The sequence below is a fragment of the Hylobates moloch genome, unplaced genomic scaffold (genome assembly GCF_009828535.3).
Source record: "Hylobates moloch isolate HMO894 unplaced genomic scaffold, HMol_V3 SCAFFOLD_5, whole genome shotgun sequence".
NCBI lineage: Eukaryota > Metazoa > Chordata > Mammalia > Primates > Hylobatidae > Hylobates > Hylobates moloch.
In genome coordinates, this window is record NW_026652280.1 from 80,467,557 (window position 1) to 80,485,807 (window position 18,251).

General features: G+C 50.3%; 1 protein-coding gene across 1 annotated transcript in view; it reads left to right on the plus strand.

Annotated features, from left to right (window-relative positions):
• The first annotated feature begins 17,586 nt into the window (after window positions 1-17,586).
• Window positions 17,587-18,251, plus strand: part of DAGLA (diacylglycerol lipase alpha) — a 66,656-nt gene continuing 65,991 nt past the window's right edge. The window contains exon 1 of the mRNA XM_032153044.2: window positions 17,587-17,700. The gene's annotated coding sequence lies outside the window, so the exon portion shown is untranslated. The remainder of the gene's footprint in view (window positions 17,701-18,251) is intronic.

An 18,251-nucleotide genomic window follows, 5' to 3' on the forward strand; every position in this document is an offset into this window, starting at 1 on the left:
AGCCTCTCCAAGTAGCTAGGACTACAGGCGCCCACCACCACGCCCAGCTAATTTTTTTTTTTTAGTAGAGACGGGGTTTCACCGTGGTCTCGATCTCCTGACCTCGTGATCCGCCCGCCTCAGCCTCCCAAAGTGCTGGGATTACAAGCGTGGGCCACCGCGCCCGGCCTAAGAAAAAATCTTTCTTACAAGTGGCCAATAAGTACAGGAAAAATGTTCAACATCATTAATCATTAGAGAAATGCAAATCAAAACCACAATGAGACACCACTTCATACCCATCAGGATGTCTATTAGAAAACAAAGCAGGCCTTCGTGGTAGCTCACGCCTGTAATCCGAGCACTTTGGGTCGCCAAGGTGGGTGGATCACCTGAGGTCAGGAGTTTGAGACCAGCCTGGGCAACATGGTGAAACCCCATCTCTACTAAAAATACAAAAATTAGCTGGCGTAGTGGCGGGTGCCTGTAATCCCAGCTACTCAGGAGGCTAAGGCAGGGGAATCGCTTGAGCCTGGGAGGCAAAGGTTGCAGTGAGCTGAGATGGCACCACTGCACTGCAGCCTGGGCGACAGAGCGAGACTCCGTCTCAAAAAATAAATAAATAACTAAACATAATTAAGGCCGGGCACGGTGGCTCACGCCTGTAATCCCAGCACTTTGGGAGACAGGGGTGGGCAGATCATGAGGTGAGGAGATCGAGACCATCCTGGCTAACACGGTGAAACCTCGTCTCTACCAAAAATACAAAAAAAATTAGCTGGGCGTGGTGGTGGTCGCCTGTAGTCCCAGCTACTCGGGAGGCTGAGGCAGGAGAATGGCGTGAACCCGGGAGGTGGAGCTTGCAGTGAGCCGAGATCGAGCCACTGCACTTCAGCCTGGGAGACAGAGCAAGACTCTGTTTCAAAAAATAAATAAATAAATAAATAAAATTTAAAAAAAAGAAAACAAAGCAAAACAAAACAAAAAACAGGAAATAACAAATGTTGGCAAGGATATGTGAAAGAGTGACGCTCAGACTTAAGACCACGGCACACCGGCTCGGCCAAGAGATCTTTATTGGAGGCAGCAGGCTGGGCTGGGCAGGAGAGAGAGAGAGAGAGAGCGGTGGGGGGTTTGCTTCTTTTATGCCCAGGAGGGCTGTGTGGATGTTTGTGATTGGTTGGGGCGGGGCTTAGAGCGAGGTGGGAAAAACACCTCTCTCTGATTGGTTTTTCCTTTGGTGGGCTTGCATTGAGGAAGAAGAACCCGGAACCAGCGCCATTAGGGTGCTCTAGTTACCTAACAATATGGAGAAATTGGAAACTTTGTACCCGTCAGTGGGAATATAAAATGACGTAGCCTCTGTGGAAAATGGTAGAGATATTCCTTAGAAAATTAAACATAGAATTATCATAAGATACAGCAATTCCACTTCTGAGTATATATCCAAAAGAATTGAAAGCAGGGACTTGAACAGGCATTTGTACACGTATGTTTATAGTAGCATTAATCGCAATAGCCAAAGGGTGGAAACAACCTAAACGTCCATCAGTGAATGAAATGTGGCTTTCAGACATGGATGAAAATACGATACATACGGCTGGGGGCAGTGGCTCACGCCTATAATCCCAGCATTTTGGGAGGCCAAGGCGAGCAGATCACCTGAGGTCAGGAGTTCAAGACCACCCTGGCCAACATGGTGAAACCGCATCTCTACAAAAATACAAAACTTAGCCAGGCATGATGGTGGGTGCCTGTAATCCCAGCTACTCAGGGAGGCGGAGGTGGGAGAATCACTTGAACCCAGAAGGCGGAGTTTACAGTGAGCCGAGATTGCGCCATTGCACTCCAGCCTGGGCAACACAGCAAGACTGCATCCCAAAAAACAAAAGAAAAAAGAAAAAAAAAGAAAATATGATACATACAATGGAATGTTATTCAGACTTAAAAAGGAATGAAATTCTGATACATGCTATTACATGGATGAATCTTGAAGACATTATGCTAAGTGAAATAAACCAGTCACAAAGGATAAATATTATATGATTCCAGGCCGGGCGCGGTGGCTCATGCCTGTAATTCCAGCTCTTTGGGAGGCCGAGGCAGGTGGATTGCCTGAGGTTAGGAGTTCGAGACCAGCCTGGCCAACATGATGAAACCCCGTCTCTACTAAAAATACAAAAATTTGCTGGGCATGGTGGCAGGCACCTGTAATCCCAGCTACTCGGGAGGCTGAGGCAGGAGATTCAGTTGAACCCAAGAGGTGGAGTTTGCAGTGAGCCAAGATCACATCAGCCTGAGTGACAAAGAGAAACTCTGTCTCAAAAAATATATATATATATTATATATATATATAAAAATAATATGATTCCACTTCTGTGGAATATCTAGAATAGTCAAATTCATGGACACAGAAAGTAGAATCCTAGTGGCTGAGGCTGCGGGGAGAGAGGAATGGGAGTTAGTGTTTAATGGGAACAGAGTTTCAGTCTGTGAAGTTGGAAAATTCTGGTCGTGTATGGTGGTAATGATAGCACAACAATGTGTTTTTGAGACAGGGTCTTGCTCTGTCACTCAGGCTGGAGTGCAGTGGTGTGATCTTGGGTCACTGTAGCCTCAACCTCCTGGGATCAAGCTGTCTTCCCACCTCGGCCTCCCAAGTAGCTGGGACTACAGGTGTGCATCACCATGCCTGGACAATTTTTGTATTTTTTTTTGTAGATACAGTGTCCCACCATGTTGCCCAGGCTGGTATCAAACTCCTGGGCTCAAGGGACCCTCCCACCTCAGCTTCCTAAAATACTGGGATTACAGGCATGAGCCACTGCACCCAGCCCGAACTCTACACTTAAAAACGTTTAAATGGGCCAGGTGCGATGGCTCACACCTGTAATCCCAGCACTTTGTGGGGCCAAGGCAGGAGAATTACTTGAGGCCAGGAGTTTGAGGCCAGCCTGGGGAACATGGCAAGACCATATCTGTACAAAAATAAAAATGTAGCCAAGGTATGGTGGCACACTCTGTAGTCCCAGCTACTCTGAAGGCTGAGGCAGGAAGATCCCTTGAGCCCAGGATTTCAAGGCTGCAGTGAGCTATGATGACATCACTGCACTCCAGCCTGGGCTACACAGGGACACCCTGTCAATTTTTTTTTTTTTTTAAAAAGGTTAAAATGGCAAATTTAATGTTATGTATATTTTAGCATGATCAATTTTTTTTTCTTTTTTTTTTTTTTCAAGATGGAGTCTCCCCCGGTTGCACAGACTGGAGTGCAATGGTGCGATCTCAGCTCACTGCAACCTCCACCTCCTGGGTTCAAGCGATTCTCCTGCCTCAACCTCATGAGTAGCTGGGATTACAGGCACCCGCCACCACACCCGGCTAATTTTTTGTATTTTTAGTAGAGACAGGGTTTCACCATGTTGGCCAGGCTGGTCTCGAGCTTCTGACCTCAGGTGATCCACCTGCCTCGGCCTCCCAAAGTGCTGGGATTACAGGTGTGAGCCATCATGCCTGGCCTCAATTTCTTTTTTAAAGCTACTAAGAAAAAGATTCTGACAGCCGACGCTGCCCTGAGATTTCCTGGATTTCTCCCTCCTCCTCTAGCCCTTCCTGTTCTTTGAGACCCCATCACAAACCTGCCTTCAGTGCCCTGGAGTTCAAGGGCTTGCGGATCCTTCTTGACATCAACTTCCCAAGGCAGAAAAGTATCTGAAAGGTGCTTTGGCCCCTTTGGGGGCCCATTAGGAAGCCACCATTATTCATGAATTTACCAAAAAGGCCACCTACTGGCTGACACCTCAGGAGAGGATGGGATGACATCAGTTTGCCCAATCAAGGGATCAGCCTTGAGTTTCTGCTAACTGCTCAAGCTCAGCCTTGAATGTTGCCAGTACCCCAGGGCAAAAGCTCAGGGAAAGCACCTCGACTGAGCACCTACTGTGCACCAAGCACCACACCTAGAATCCTTAGGAGCACCCAAGGAGGACATTATTGAACCCATTTCCCTAATTAGGAACCTGAGCCTCATAAAGAGTCCCACAACCAGAAAATGAAGGATTCACACTTTAGAGCCAGCTCTAAATCCCAGTTAGGGACCTTCCAGACTCATGGCTGGCCTTGCGGGGTGCAGCAGGCTCTCTGAGCTTAGAGGCAACAGCAGCCCTTTCTCAGAGATAAGAGGCAGTAGAGAGAGGGCAAAGTCCACTCTCGGCCCCCTCTGCGAGGCCTATCAAAATAGAAGCCCTGGCTCCCTGCATTTCTGGCAGGGTCTCTTCACCCAGGAATCTTTCAGTTAGAGGAGGCTTCTGGCTAGAGGGACTTCTGTGTCTCCCACAGAATACAGTTCTCCTCTCCTTTTTGCCTACCTCCTTGCCAACAGCCAGGGTCACCCTGAGCCTTTACAGAAAGGGAAGCCTTGGGAAGAGAGAATGTATGTGTGTTGGGGTGGTGAGCATATCTTTTTTATCTTTTTTTTTTTTAAGATGAAGTCTTGCTCTGTCATCCAGGCTGTAGTGCAGTGGTGTGATCTCAGCTCACTGCAACCTCTGCCTCTCTGGCTCAAGCGGTTCTCCTGCCTCAGCCTCCCTAGTAGCTGGGATTACAGGCACCTACCATCACACCCGGCTAGTTTTTGTATTTTTAGTGGAGACGGGGTTTCACCATGTTGGCCAGGCTGGTCTCGAACTCCTGACTTCAAGCAATCTACCGCCTTGACCTCCCAAAGTGCTGGGACTACAGGAGTGATCCACCATGCCTGGCCTCTGGGGAGCTATCTGGATTGGAGAAGTTGATGGCTCAGGACTGGGTGAGAGGGGTGGGGAGGGTGGGCATAGGAGCCAGGGCACTCCTAGTGCTCTTGAGTGGAAAGAGCCCTGGAGTGGCTTTTATTCCTAACTCAACCCCCACTATGCTGTGCAACCTGAGACAGGTCCTGTTCCTTCTCAGTGTCTCTGTTTTCTTATCTGTACAACGGTAGGATTGGAGTTCATGGTTGCTAAGTGTTCATGTACTGGTTACATAAATATTGATTAAGCCCCTACTTCAGCCAGCAGCCAAGCTCTGGGGATACAGTTGGGAGCAAGACTGACCTGTCCCTTGCTCCAGAAGTTGATTCTAGTAGGGAAGACAGATACTGACAAGCAATCACAAAGGCACTGCACTCTGGAGAGAAGTCTAGGGCACTGCAGGGGCCCACAGCTGACAGATCCAACCCAGCCTTAGGCTTAGAACAAAGCAGCAGCTCAAAGAACAACTCAGCTTTTGCCTGGGCTTTGCCTTGGAGCCCCACATAGCTCTTTGTTCCCCAATGCTCCAGATCCCCACTACCTGGGGTCAGTACATCAGGGGCTCAGATCCTGAGTGGGCGGCTCCCACCCCTGCTTTCCCGATGAGTCTGAAGGTAGACATAAACTGTCATCCTCGGAACCGGAAACTCCTCAAATCAACCAGAAAGGGGTGAGAAGGTCAAAGGCAGAAGGGTCCATCCCATGGAGGTTTGCAAATGGGAGAGCTGGGACAGACTGCAGAGCTTCCTGAGGCTCCTCCAACAGGCGAAGGCAGAGCCCATTCCACATTAACAGCAGAAAAGCAAGTCTTCTGTCAGAGGCGTTCGAACCAGAGCGACTCCATCTTGATTGAGGGCTAGGAAAATGAGGCTGGGATTTGCTGGGCTGCATTCCCAGAAAGTTAGCTATTCCTAGCCTCTAGATGTTACGGTTAAGGAAACAGATTGATAACGTTTACTAAACAGACCCAGACTTAGAGGAGTGTCCTGATATCCTGATGCCTTGAGAACAGAAGCATTCCTAATTTTGCTTTGAAGATAATAATATCGATTCTTGCAAAATACAGTAATTAAGAAAAGTAATCCTTTATCACAAACCCTTGTAGCAGAGCATATCTCCCCATGATCTTTTTTTAATCCTATATGTAAATGAGTATTATACCTAGGGTGGACACATTCCTCTTCTTACTTTCGGGAACTCCCTATTCTGTCAATGGAGTAGCTGTTCTTTCACCACTTTACTTTCTTTCTTTCTTTCTTTTTTTTTTGAGCGGAGTCTCGCTCTGTAGCCCAGGCTGGAGTGCAGGGGCATGATCTCGGCTCACTGCAACCTCTGCCTCCTGGGTTAAAGCAAATTCTCCTACCTCAGCCTCCCCAGTAGCTGGGATTACAGGTGCCCACCACCACGCCTGGCTGATTTTTGGATTTTTAGTAGAGATAGGATTTCACCAAGTTGGCCAGGCTGGTCTTGAACTCTTGACCTCAGGCGATCTGCCCGCCTTGGCCTCCCAAAGTGCTGGGGTTACAGGCGTGAGCCACCATGCCTGGCCTTTACTTTCTTAATAAACTTGATTTCACTTTGCACTGTGGCCTCATTCTGAATTCTTTCTTGCACGAGATCCAAGAACCCTCTCTTGGGGCCTGGATTGGGACTCCTTTCTGGTAACACTTCCAGCACAGTGGTTTTCAACCTCAGCTGGATGCTGGAATCAAGAGTTTTAAAACTCCTGATATCTAACCCCCAGAGTTTCTGAGGTAATTGGCCTGGGGTGCAGCCGGGGCAGGGCATTCTAATGTGTTAAGTTGGGAACAGTGGCCTGCATGAAGGCTGGAGTGTCCTCAGAGGCCAAGAAGGAAGGAGGCCAAACAGGTCAGAGGATGGCCAGCTCAGTCCAGGGAACAAACAGGCTGTGTTGTGGGTAGCATGGGCAGGGTCCCTAGAAAGGACTGCTTGGTAGTGTAGCAAGGATTATCCCCACCACCACCCTGAAGCCCTACCCCAACCCCAGATAAAATACAGAATGCCCAGGGAAATTTGAATATTGGATGGACAGGTAAATTTTTAGTATAAGTATGTCCCTTGCGATCTTTAGGGGTACTTATATTAAACAATTATTTGTTGTTTATCTGAAATTCAAATTTAATTGTGTGTCCTGTTTTTTGATTTGCTGAATCTGGCAACCCTACCTCACCCCCTCCCTGAGCGGGGAGTCAAGAGTCCCAGTTGCGGGTCCCAGCCCTCTGATTCTAACATGTTGGTGACCTTGGGCAACTCACTGCCCCTCTCTGAGTCTTGGTCACCTCACCTACTTATGATGTCCCTCCTGCCTCAGGGACAGGGCCAGCTGTTCCGAAGGGCAGTAAGCATGGATCACAAGATCCCTGGAAAGGCATCGAGTTGTCTATAAAGGAATACGGGGCCTTTCTCACTAAGAAATCAGCATTTTCCTTCTGTGGTTTGATCCCATCTGTCCATCCATCCATCCATCCATCCATCCACCCACCCACTCAAGATTCTTGAATGGTTTTCAAGAATCTTCTTGTCCTGGGGATGCTGACCTGAGACTAAAGCTGAGGGCAGAGGTGATCTCCAGGGTGTAAGTTTCTTTTTTTTTTTTTGAGACAATGTCTCACTCTGTCGCCCAGGTTGGAGTGCAGTGGCGCGATCTCGGCTCACTGCAAGCTCCGCCTCCCAGGTTCACACTATTCTCCTGCCTCAGCCTCCTGAGTAGCTGGGACTACAGGTGCCCGCCACCACACCGGGCTAATTTTTTGTATTTTTAGTAGAGATGGGGTTTCACCGTGTTAGCCAGGATGGTCTCAATCTCATGACCTCGTGATCCGCCCGCCTCGGCCTCCCAAAGTGCTGGGATTACAGGCATGAGCCACCGCGCCTGGCCTCCAGGGTGTAAGTTTCTCTCTCTTTCTCCCTTCTCCTCTCCCCTTCCTTCCTTTTCCTCTCTCCTATTCTCACGCTCTCTGACATCCTCATGCATCCAGTTGACAACTCCCCCTCCCTACCAAACAGAAAGAGTTCACCTTACATCGAGCAAGTGGCTGTGGTGGGCCTACTATGTGCCAGGCACACAGCCTACTAAGTGCTGAGGATACCATGGTGGCTCAGTCCCTACCCACATGAAGCTTCTAGTCTGAGGGTGGAGTGTGAGGGGATAAATTTAAATAATCACTGAAGTGAAGATGGCATGGCAAACCTTGGCAAGTGCCCTGAAGGAAAAGAACAGAGCACTGAGAGAGTACAAAACAGAGAACCTGGCCAAAACAGAGAACCTGGCCTTGATCCCTTGAGGGAATATCCTTTGAACTGATAATTGAAGGGCAGGAAGGGGAAAAGGCACTCAGCAGATGGCACTCACATGCAAAGGAGACCTTTGAGGAATGGCGAGAAGGCTGGCATGGTGGGAGTGCGGAGGGTGGGGCAGAGAGTGGCAGGAGATAGGGTGGACATGTTGGCAGGGCTGGCCGTGCTGGGTGGTGGAGACCATGGAAAGAATTAGAATTTTGGCCAGATGCTGTGGCTCACGCCTGTAATCCCGGTACTTTGGGAGGCCGAGGCAGGCAGATCACGAGATCAGGAGATCAAGACCATCCTGGCCAACATGGTGAAACCCCGTCTCTACTAAAAAGACAAAAATTAGCTGGGCGTGGTGGCACATGCCTGTAGTCCCAGCTACTCAGGAAGCTGAGGCAAGAGAATTGCTTGAACCCGGGAGGCAGAGGTTGCAATAAGCAGAGATCATGCCATTGTACTCCAGCCTGGGCAACAGAGTGAGACTCCATCTCAAAAAAAAAAAAAAAAAAAAAAAGGAGTCTTTAGCCCCTCCCAGGACCCAGCAATCCTACTCCTAGGCTTCTTCCTGTTTCAGTTTCCTATCGCTGTCATAACAAATTGCTGCAAACTTCGTGGCATAAAACAAATCTACTATCCTACGGTTTCGAAGGTCAGAAGTCGGAAACTGGGTGTCACTGGGCTGTCATCATGGTGGCAGCAGGACTGCTCCCTCTGGAGGCTCTAGGGGGAGGACCTGTTTCCTTGCCTCTGCCAGCTCCCTGAGGCTGCCTGTGCTCCCTGGCTTATCCTCAAAGCCAGCAATGGCCGGCTGAGTCTTTCTCACGCTGCCATCTCTCTGGTCCTCTCACTCTGCTGCCCTCTTCCACTTATAGAGATCCCATGATTACATGGGGCCCATCCAGATAATCCAGGATAATACATCATCTCGAGGTCAGCCTATTAGCAGCTCTAATTCCATCTGCAACCTTAATTTCCCTATGCCGACCAGGCGTGGCAGCTCATGCCTGCAATCCCAGCACTTTGGGAGGCCGAGGCAGGTAGATTACCAGAGGTCAGGAGTTTGAGACCAGCCTGGCCAACATGGTGAAACCCTATCTCTACTAAAAATACAAAAATTAGCCAGGCGTGGTGGTGGGCACCTGTAATCCCAGCTACTCAGGAGGCTGAGTCAGGGAAAATCACTTGAACCCGGAAGGTGGAGGTTGCAGTGAGCCGAGATTGTGCCATGGCAGTCTGGCCTGGGCAACAGAGGGAGACTCCATATCAAAAACAAAAACAACAAAACAAAAAAACACCCCCAAAATTAGCCAGGTGTAGTGGCATGCACCTTTAATGCCAGCTACTTGGGAGGCTGAGGCACGAGAATTGCTTGAAACCGGGAGACAGAAGTTGCAGTGAGTTGAGATTGTGCCACTGCACTCCAGCCTGGGCAATACAGCGAGACTCTGTCTAAGAAATTAATTAATTAATTAAAAAAATTCCCGATGCCATGTAACCTAACACATTCATGGCTTCTGGCAGTTAGGACACAGTCATCTTTGGGGAACCATTATTCTGCCTACCACACTAACTCAAGAGAAATAAGTATAATATCTACCAAAAGACTTGTACAAGAATGTCCATAGCAGGCTGTCTTAGTCTGTTCCTGCTGCTATAACTAAATACCTTAGACTGGGTAATTCACAAGTAATAGAAATTTATTTCTTACAGTGCTGGAGCCTGGGAAGTACAAGATCAAGGCGCTGGCAGGACTGGTGTCTGGGGAAGGCTAGTTTGCTGTTTTCGAGATGGTGTCTCTTGTGTCCTCACATGGCAGAAGGGACAGAAGTTCCCTTGTACCCTTTTATAAGGGTACTAATGCCACCTGCCCTTATGGCCCAATTACCTCCCAAGGGCCTCATCTCTTAATACTATCACTTTGGGGGTTAAGTTCCAATGTACAAACTTTGGAGGGACACATACATTCAAACCATAGCAAAGCTTTATTCATAAGAGCCCCAAATTGGAAAAAGCTCCGAAATCCACCAACAGCAGAATAGATTATCAAATTATGGTGTATTCATCTCATGAAATATTATACAGCAATAAAAAGAATGTACTACTGATACACACAATAACATGGATGAATCTCACATACATAATGTTGAGCTATAGAAGCTAGACACAAAAGACTGCGTACTAGACGATGCCATTTATAGGAAGTTCAGGAACAGCAAAGCCAATGCATAGCACAGAAATCCAAATAGTGGTTACTACTTGGGGGTGGAAACTGACTCTGAAGGGCACAAAGGGCTGGAAATGATCTGCATCTTCATTTGGGTGTGGTCACAGGTATGCACATATATAAAAGTTTGTCATGCTGCATGCTTTACTGTCAGTGAGTTATAACTAAGAAAAATTGAAGTCTGTATTTCTTTTTTTAGTAGAGATGGGGTTTCACCATGTTGGCCAGGATGGTCTTGATCTCCTGATCTCATGATCTGCCCACCTCAGCCTCCCAAAGTGTTGGGATTACAGGCGTGAGCCACTGCGCCCGGTTGAAGTCTGTATTTCAAAACAATGGGAGATCACAGCAGGGTTTCAAGCAGTGACGTGACATAATCTGGTGTTCACTTATAAAAGGCCACTCTCGGCCGGGCACGGTGGCTCACACTTGTAATCCCAGCACTTTGGGAGGCCGAGGCGGGTGGATCACGAGGTCAGGAGATCGAGACCACGGTGAAACCCTGTCTCTACTAAAAAAAATACAAAAAATTAGCCGGGCGTGGTGGCGGGCGCCTGTAGTCCCAGCTACTCGGAGAGGCTGAGGCAGGAGAATGGCGTGAACCCGGGAGGTGGAGCTTGCAGTGAGCCGAGATCGCACCACTGCACTCCAGCCTTGGTGACAGAGTGAGACTCCATCTCAAAAAAAAAAAAAAAAAAGAGGTCACTCTCTCTGTTGGGTAGAAAACAGATGAGAAGTGAGAGCAGCTGCTGTTGCCCTGAAGACAAAGGTGCCCTAGGCTTAGGAGGTACTGAGGGAAATGGACAGAAGTTGGTGGTTTCAAGTATATTTAGGAGGAAGAGTCAATAGGACATGATTTAGGAGATACAGTAGTTGAATAGATGGATGGACAGGTTGAGAGGTGGACAGATGGATGGATGGACGGATGGATAGGTGAATGGACGGATGGATGCGTGGATGGATGGATGGATGGATGGATGGATAGGTGAATGGATGGATGGATGGATAGGTTAATGGATGGATGGATGGATGGATGGAAGGATGGATGGATGGGTGGATAAATGGATGGATGGATGGACAGGTGAGAGGTGGATGGATGGATGGATGGATGGATGGATGGATGGATGGATAGGGGATGATGGATGGATGGATGGATGGATAAATGGATGGATGGATAGGTGAGTGGATGGATGGATAGGCGAGTGGATGGATGGATGGATGGATGAGTGGATGGATGGATAAGTGAATGGATGGATGGATGGATAGGTGAATGAATGGATGGACGGATGGATGGGTGAATGAGTGGATGCGTAGGTGCATGGGTGAATGAACAGACTGGGTGGATGAATAGGTGAGTGGATGGTTGGTTGGGCAGATGGGTGAGTGGGTGTGCAGGTGTGTAGATGGGTAGGTGAGTGAAAAGGTAGGGGGGAGAATGAGTATGTGGGATGGAACACCTTCAAGAGAACAGACTCTCTCCGCTGGTTGTTGGTGTCCAGAAAGTGCAGATGAATCACACTAGTCAGTAAATACCCCTGTTTTCCTTTGAGACATCTGTGTTTACTCTCCCATAGCTCCCCAGTGCCCCAAGGAGAAAAACTATTTGCTACCATACCCATCAGCGAGCAGACACAAATAGGCTGGTTTAATGAGATGCAAGGATCCCCCAATCCTCTGGGCATTTCAGGGGAAGTGCTGGTGATACCCAAGCTAATGGGGATTAGGCAGAGGTGGAAAAAACTCCCAGAACTTCCCCTAGGAAGCCATCAGTCCTTGTTTTCTTCCCTCTTGTCATGACCACCAAACTGCTATCATTGTCACCACCTCCAGCATCTCCTCTGTCACCACCCCCATTATAACCACTACCACACAGATTTTTGAGATTCTGACTGCAAATTGTGTTTACCAGGTAAAAGATAGGGGCTCGTAGGCACCCCTCTGGCAAGAGAGAACAATTTATCTCTTGGTGGTGGGTAACATTTTAACCCCTGGGCTACCAGCAAAGCCATGTGGTCCAGCTCCCACTTCCAGCCTGTTTGGTCCTGTGATCCATTCATGTTACCTTATAGCAGGAGGGACAAGGAAGTCAGGGTGAGAAAAGTTCTGGCAGTGCAGGGATAGTTGCTGCTTTCAGAAGCAAGAAGTTCTGAAATCCTACCAGGAGAAACCCTAGTGATCCAGAGCTGGCTCCAGGTGTCCCGAGGTCCATTTCACATAGATTTCCTAGACTTTGCAACTGGCTAATTTCTCCCTCTGTGGGAGTCTGCAGCCCAGCCTCCAGAGCTTTTCTCTGGCCTCCCCAGACAGGCTGAGTTTGTGCTATTTGGGTAGACAACATTCCCTGTGGTTGTCAGAGACAGACTTATTTACCTGGTAGCAGCAGTTCCTTCCTACCCACCTCGTCAGACGCATCAGGACTCAGGGTGGGAACCAGCACTCATCACATTCAAGGGTGGAAGACCCAGCATTGGAGGGGTGGGCGACAGACCTCACACAGCCTACAGGATCTAGGGCTGTGTATTGCAAAGTCACATTCACTGTTTAGCTCGAAGGTCTCTCTGGACTTTCTACGTCTGGGAATAAGCTAGGCTGAAGCTATCATGCCCCAGAGCTGTGATTTCATCCAGTTATCCTATACCCTGCATCCAAGCTAAAATATAGTCACTGTATCTCCCTCGGCCATGAGCAGATACTTTATACTTTAAAATCCTGCATACTTTGAATTCCCCTGACTGCTTAGCCAAGGTGTCATATTGGCTCCCCCTATCTCAGGCAGTAAGGAAAGGTGGTCACTCAATCCCTGCCTCCATAGGGCAATGCAGTCAGGGGGTGGTGCTTAGCTTAGGAATTCCGCAGCTGTCTTTCTGCAGGCAGCTCTACCCTACTGCAGTTACTGACCAAGCCATCCCATCCTGCAGCTGCTGGAAGCTGAGTCGGGGCAGGGTACAGCTGTGCCAGCTGTCAGAGATAGATTACCCTATGAAGCTCGGCTGTGACTCACATTCCAGCACAGGGGAAATGCGCAAAAGTTCTATGCTGTCTTTGGGGTGCTAAAAGTCATCCTGGCTTTGTCTTGCAAGATGTTCGACTTGCGGAGCATGGGGCAGATGGAGGACCCTTCCATCTGGGTCTTCCATGGGGAGAAGGCAGGGGGCAGATCTGTCTGCAGCCAACTGCCTCTCACACAACTGCCACAGCTACTAATAACAACACTCAGCATTTAATCAGCCCCTTTGTGGATGCAGACGCTGTCACACTCATTAATTAGTTAATCTGCACAGCCCCCCTGGGAGGAAGAGTCATGTTATTATCCCCACTGGGACTCAGAGGGAAACTGAGGCCAGAGTGGGAACTTGGCACAGAGTGGAGGGAGCACAGCCTGACAGCTGGACTGGGACCAGTCTATGACTTGTCTGTTCTGGTGCCCTCGCTCTTGTCCTCTGCCCCAGCTCCTGTCTGCTCACAGTGCTGGTGACTATCTCCAAAGACACCTGGCCAAATGCTGTCAGAACTGGGCCTGAAGGTGCTCAGAGAGAAGGCCAGGCATGGCTTTGGCGTGGAGAGGATGCAGCTCCAGTAGCTGGATCAGGTCAGGCCTGTGGGGAGTGTGTGCTCTGGAACAGCCACCCTTTCTGATATGTTTCTTCCAAAGCGTCTTGGAACTGGAAATAGAAGTGATGAGGGTGCCTCTCTCTCTCATCAAAATGCCTGTTTCCTGTGCAGGCGGCTCTGGGTTTTGATTGTGTTTGGTGGTTTTAGAATGGAAGGGAGGAACAAATCCATCAGGAGGCATCATTGTGGTTCCACTGGAAATTGGGACTGGCCATTTGGGGATCTTTGACATACACAGACACACACACACACACACCATGGGTAGAACCCACAACCCCGTGAAGGACCTCTCACATCATTGTGCCCAGTGGTCATTGTCGCTGGAAGCCTGCTGAGATGCCTTACAGCCACGGCTCAGTCTGTCAGGCAAAGAATCCTGACCGAATAAGATGCGGGCAGGAGACCTGCAGAACACAGAAACAAGGCATTAGAGGATGGAATTCGCTAGTACCTTCTAGGAGTTTGTGACCAATTGCAAAAATAAAGACTGCAGTCCCTCCCTGTCTTTCCTTGCTGGTTACTAGAGTTGTTGAAGATTTAACAGTTAACCATTTCCCCCTTCAAGAAAATATGAATCACAATTTGAACATGTTTTTCTTATCTTTCCTTTTCCTTTCACCTAACATTTTTGTATGTATGTATGTATGTATGTATTTTTTTGAGAGGGAGTCTTGCTCTGTCGCTGGAGTGCAGTGGCATGATCTCGGCTCACTGCAACCTCCGCCTCCCAGGTTCAAGCAATTCTCCTGCCTCAGCCTCCTGAGTAGCTTGGATTATAGGCACGTGACCCCATACCCGGCTAATTTTTATATTTTTAGTAGAGACGGGGTTTCACCATGTTGATCAGGCTGGCCTCGAACTCCTGACCTTGTGATCTGCTCGCCTCGGGCTCCCAAAGTGCTGGGATTACAGGCGTGAGCCCCACGCCTGGCCTATTTTTATTTTTATTTTTTTTGAAACGGAGTCTCACTCTGTTGCCCAGGCTGGAGTGCAGTAGTGGGATCTCGGCTCACTGCAACCTCCGCCTCCTGGATTCAAGCGATTCTCCTGCCTTAGTCTCCCGAATAGCTGGGATTACAGGTGCCCATCACCATGCCCAGCTGATTTTTGTATTTTTAGTAGAGATGGGGTTTCACCATGTTGGTCGGGCTGGTCTTGAACTCCTGACCTCAGGTGATCCTCCCGCCTCAGCCTCCCAAAGTGCTGGGATTACAGGTGCCAGCCACCGCACCCGGTTGCCTAACATTTATAATAGTAGTGTTTCTCGGCCTTTCATGTGCATTCAAATCACCTGGGAATCTTGTTGCCAAGCTGAGATTCTTGGGCCTGAGATTATGCATTCCCATTAAGCTTCTGGGTGGTGCCAATGTCTCACTCTGAGTAGCAAGAGTTCAAAGGATTTGGTGATGGTAAAAGTTACCCTTTAATTCAGTTAAATGACCAGATGGGATCAATCACCTTGAAGATCTTGAAATAATAGTAGCCTCATGACATCAAGTGTGAAGGTGACTGTTGGAACTTGTCTGGTGAAGACAACTTTGGAGGAATGGGAAGGACTGGCGTGTGTGGGGACACATGTGTGCACATGGACACATGTGAGTTTGTGTACATGGGGCAGCTAAGGGGTGGATTGTAGTAGACAGTCTTTTTTTTTTTTTTTTTTTTTTTTTTGAGATGGAGTCTCGCTCTCTTGCCCAGGCTAGAGTGCAATGGCATGATCTCGGCTCACTGCAACCTCTGCCCCCCCGGTTCAAGTGATTCTTCTGCGTCAGCCTCCCGAGTAGCTGGGATTGCAGGCACCCACCATCATGCCAGGCTAATTTTTGTACTTTGGTAGAGATGGGATTTCACCATGTTGGTCAGACTGGTCTCGAACTCCTGACCTCAGGTGATCCGCCTGCCTCTGCCTCCCAAAGTGCTGGGATTACAGGCATGAGCCACCGCCCCTGGCCGACAGTCTTTGGACTGGCTGTTCAGGTCATGATTCTCCTCCTCTGGGAATGTCTCTCAACAGGGAAAAGTGGACTGACATGTTTGTATCACAAAGCACTTTCTGCCCTGGCCATAGCTGATTGACCGTGGCCTGATCTGGACTAATAAGATTCCTTTTTTTCTGGGAATCTGGAACTTTGAACCAAGAGATATTCAGTCTGGCAGTTTTGATTCTGATTAATGGCAATGATCTAGAAAGAAGATCCCTAAACTGATACTGCTACAGTTCGCCCTTAAAACCTCCCCTGATCTCTGTCCTTCCTGAGCCTTGAGGAATTCAACTCCTCCTTGAATCCCCTGAGGTGCCCCACTGGGTATATGTGTCCACTCCTCATTTTCCTTGTTACCTACGTGAGTTTGCTTTCTAAATAATCACAGGTAACACAGAACTCCTTCCAGAAGTGGCTCCATCTGCTTCAATAAAAGGCAGTCCTGGACTCACAGCCTCATTTCCAACCCAAATGTCCAGGTAATTTTCCGACCGAGACTTCTGCTCAAGCCGGGCACCCCACTACCCACACCTCCTTGTTCACCTATGGCTCCCACTTGTACTGAACTGCGCGATCACTGTGATTTTGGGGATGGCAACAGGGCCTAGGAAACATTTTAGAGGCACTTCTCTTGCCTGAAAGAAAACGTTCTTCCCCTTTTTGTCTCTGATGAATCTTTACTGGATCTTTGGGACCCAGCTGAGTCATCCCGACCTGCAGACCGGACTCCCACCCCCAGGCTTAAATTCCTTTCCAAGGGCTCTGTCTGTCCTCTCTGCTTAGCTCCTATGTTAAAACCCCCTCCATCTGCGTCTCCTCCCCAGCAGAATGAGCTCCTTGAAGTCAGGGCCCGCCTTCTGCTCCTCTCTGTCCTCCACTCCCCCAGTTCAGCACAGCGCTCCCAGGGAGGTGTAAGCGACTTACGGTGAATGAATGGGCGTGAAGGGGAACTGGAGGGGCGGTTTTCTTCATTTACCAGAAGTTCAAAATTGACCAAGCAACCCCCTTTGGAGGCCAGGCACGATGCTGGGCACTGGGAACGGGGGTGCGGGTGGGGGGTGGGGGGGTGGTAGGGAGGAGGGGGTACCCAGGGTACCCACGGGCTCTGTCGCCCATGGGGAAGGATGGGCATTTACCCTTCCCATTCATCAGGATTGGAGGGCCACGGACTCCCCCCACGGCAGTGCCAGGTAGCCCCCTGCACCACACCATGCCAAGGCTCTTTTTCACAGTCACGCCAGGAACTCTAGCCATGCTCCGACTTCTCAAGCACAGTTCAGTCACCCCGAGGAGGTGGGACCCGTCTCTCTCCTCCCCACAAATGAACCAGTTCTCCAGTGATCCTACTTCCTTTTTTCCCTCTCCCACGCTAACTGGTCACGAGGGACCTAAAGGAGGGGCAGGCACCCAGGCGGCTCCCTTCCCCGCATGCAGCGCGGCCAGTCCAGCCCCTCCAGGCCGCCCACGGGGCCCCCGCCGCGGCCTGAGCCGGGCGCCCACCGCCCCCACGCGCCCACCGCCCCCACGCGCAGGGCCGGTGCCCGCGGAAGACTCGGCTCGCTCGGGCCTAGACGCCGCTCCCCTCCCTGGCGCCAGGGGGCGCTGCCGCCCCACGACCGTCGCCATGGTCACCGCTGGCGGCGGAGAGGGGTTTACGTAAAGGACGCAGCGTCCCCCGGAGGGCGGAGGCGGCCTTCGCGCCGGCGCCGGCGCCCTGCGGAAGCGGCGTTAGTGAATTGGGGCCTTGGGGAGCCCAGGATGGAGGTGGCGGTCGCGGCGACGGGCCGAGCCCTGCGGCGGGCGGGAGGTAAGGGGGGCCTCCGGCGCGGCGGGCCGGTCCTGGTCGCGGGCGCGGTGCGAGCGGCGCGGCGGGCTGGGCAGTGTCCAGGGTGCGCGGTGGCTGGCCCGACGGGTCGGAGGGCGGAGTTGCAGCTGCCACGCGCGCCCGTGGCAGGTGTGAGGTCTGTGGAGCCCCTGGCACCGGCGTGGGGATGGTGACACGCGTGGCATGGGCGTGGGCATCGTGGGTCCGGCACAGGCAGCGTGGTTTTCCTGGCACGAGTCTCAGAAGACTCGCCTCCACCTTGGTGCGGTGGTGGCTGCCCAGGTGTGAGGTGGTGCAGCTGTCTGCCCAGGTAGGTGATGGGCACGGCCTTTGGACTGGTTCTTGGGTAGGTGGCCAGCTCATGCCGGCATGGTGGTGCCGCTGGCATGGGTGTGAGGAAGTGCTGCCATTGCTTGGGTGTTGGGATGGTTCTGGCCTTGGGCTTGACATGGTCTGGAGTGATAGCACTGGGGGCTTGAAGAACTGGTGTCCTCAGCATGGCAAGAGTTCCTGGCGTGACTGTGAGAAAGGGC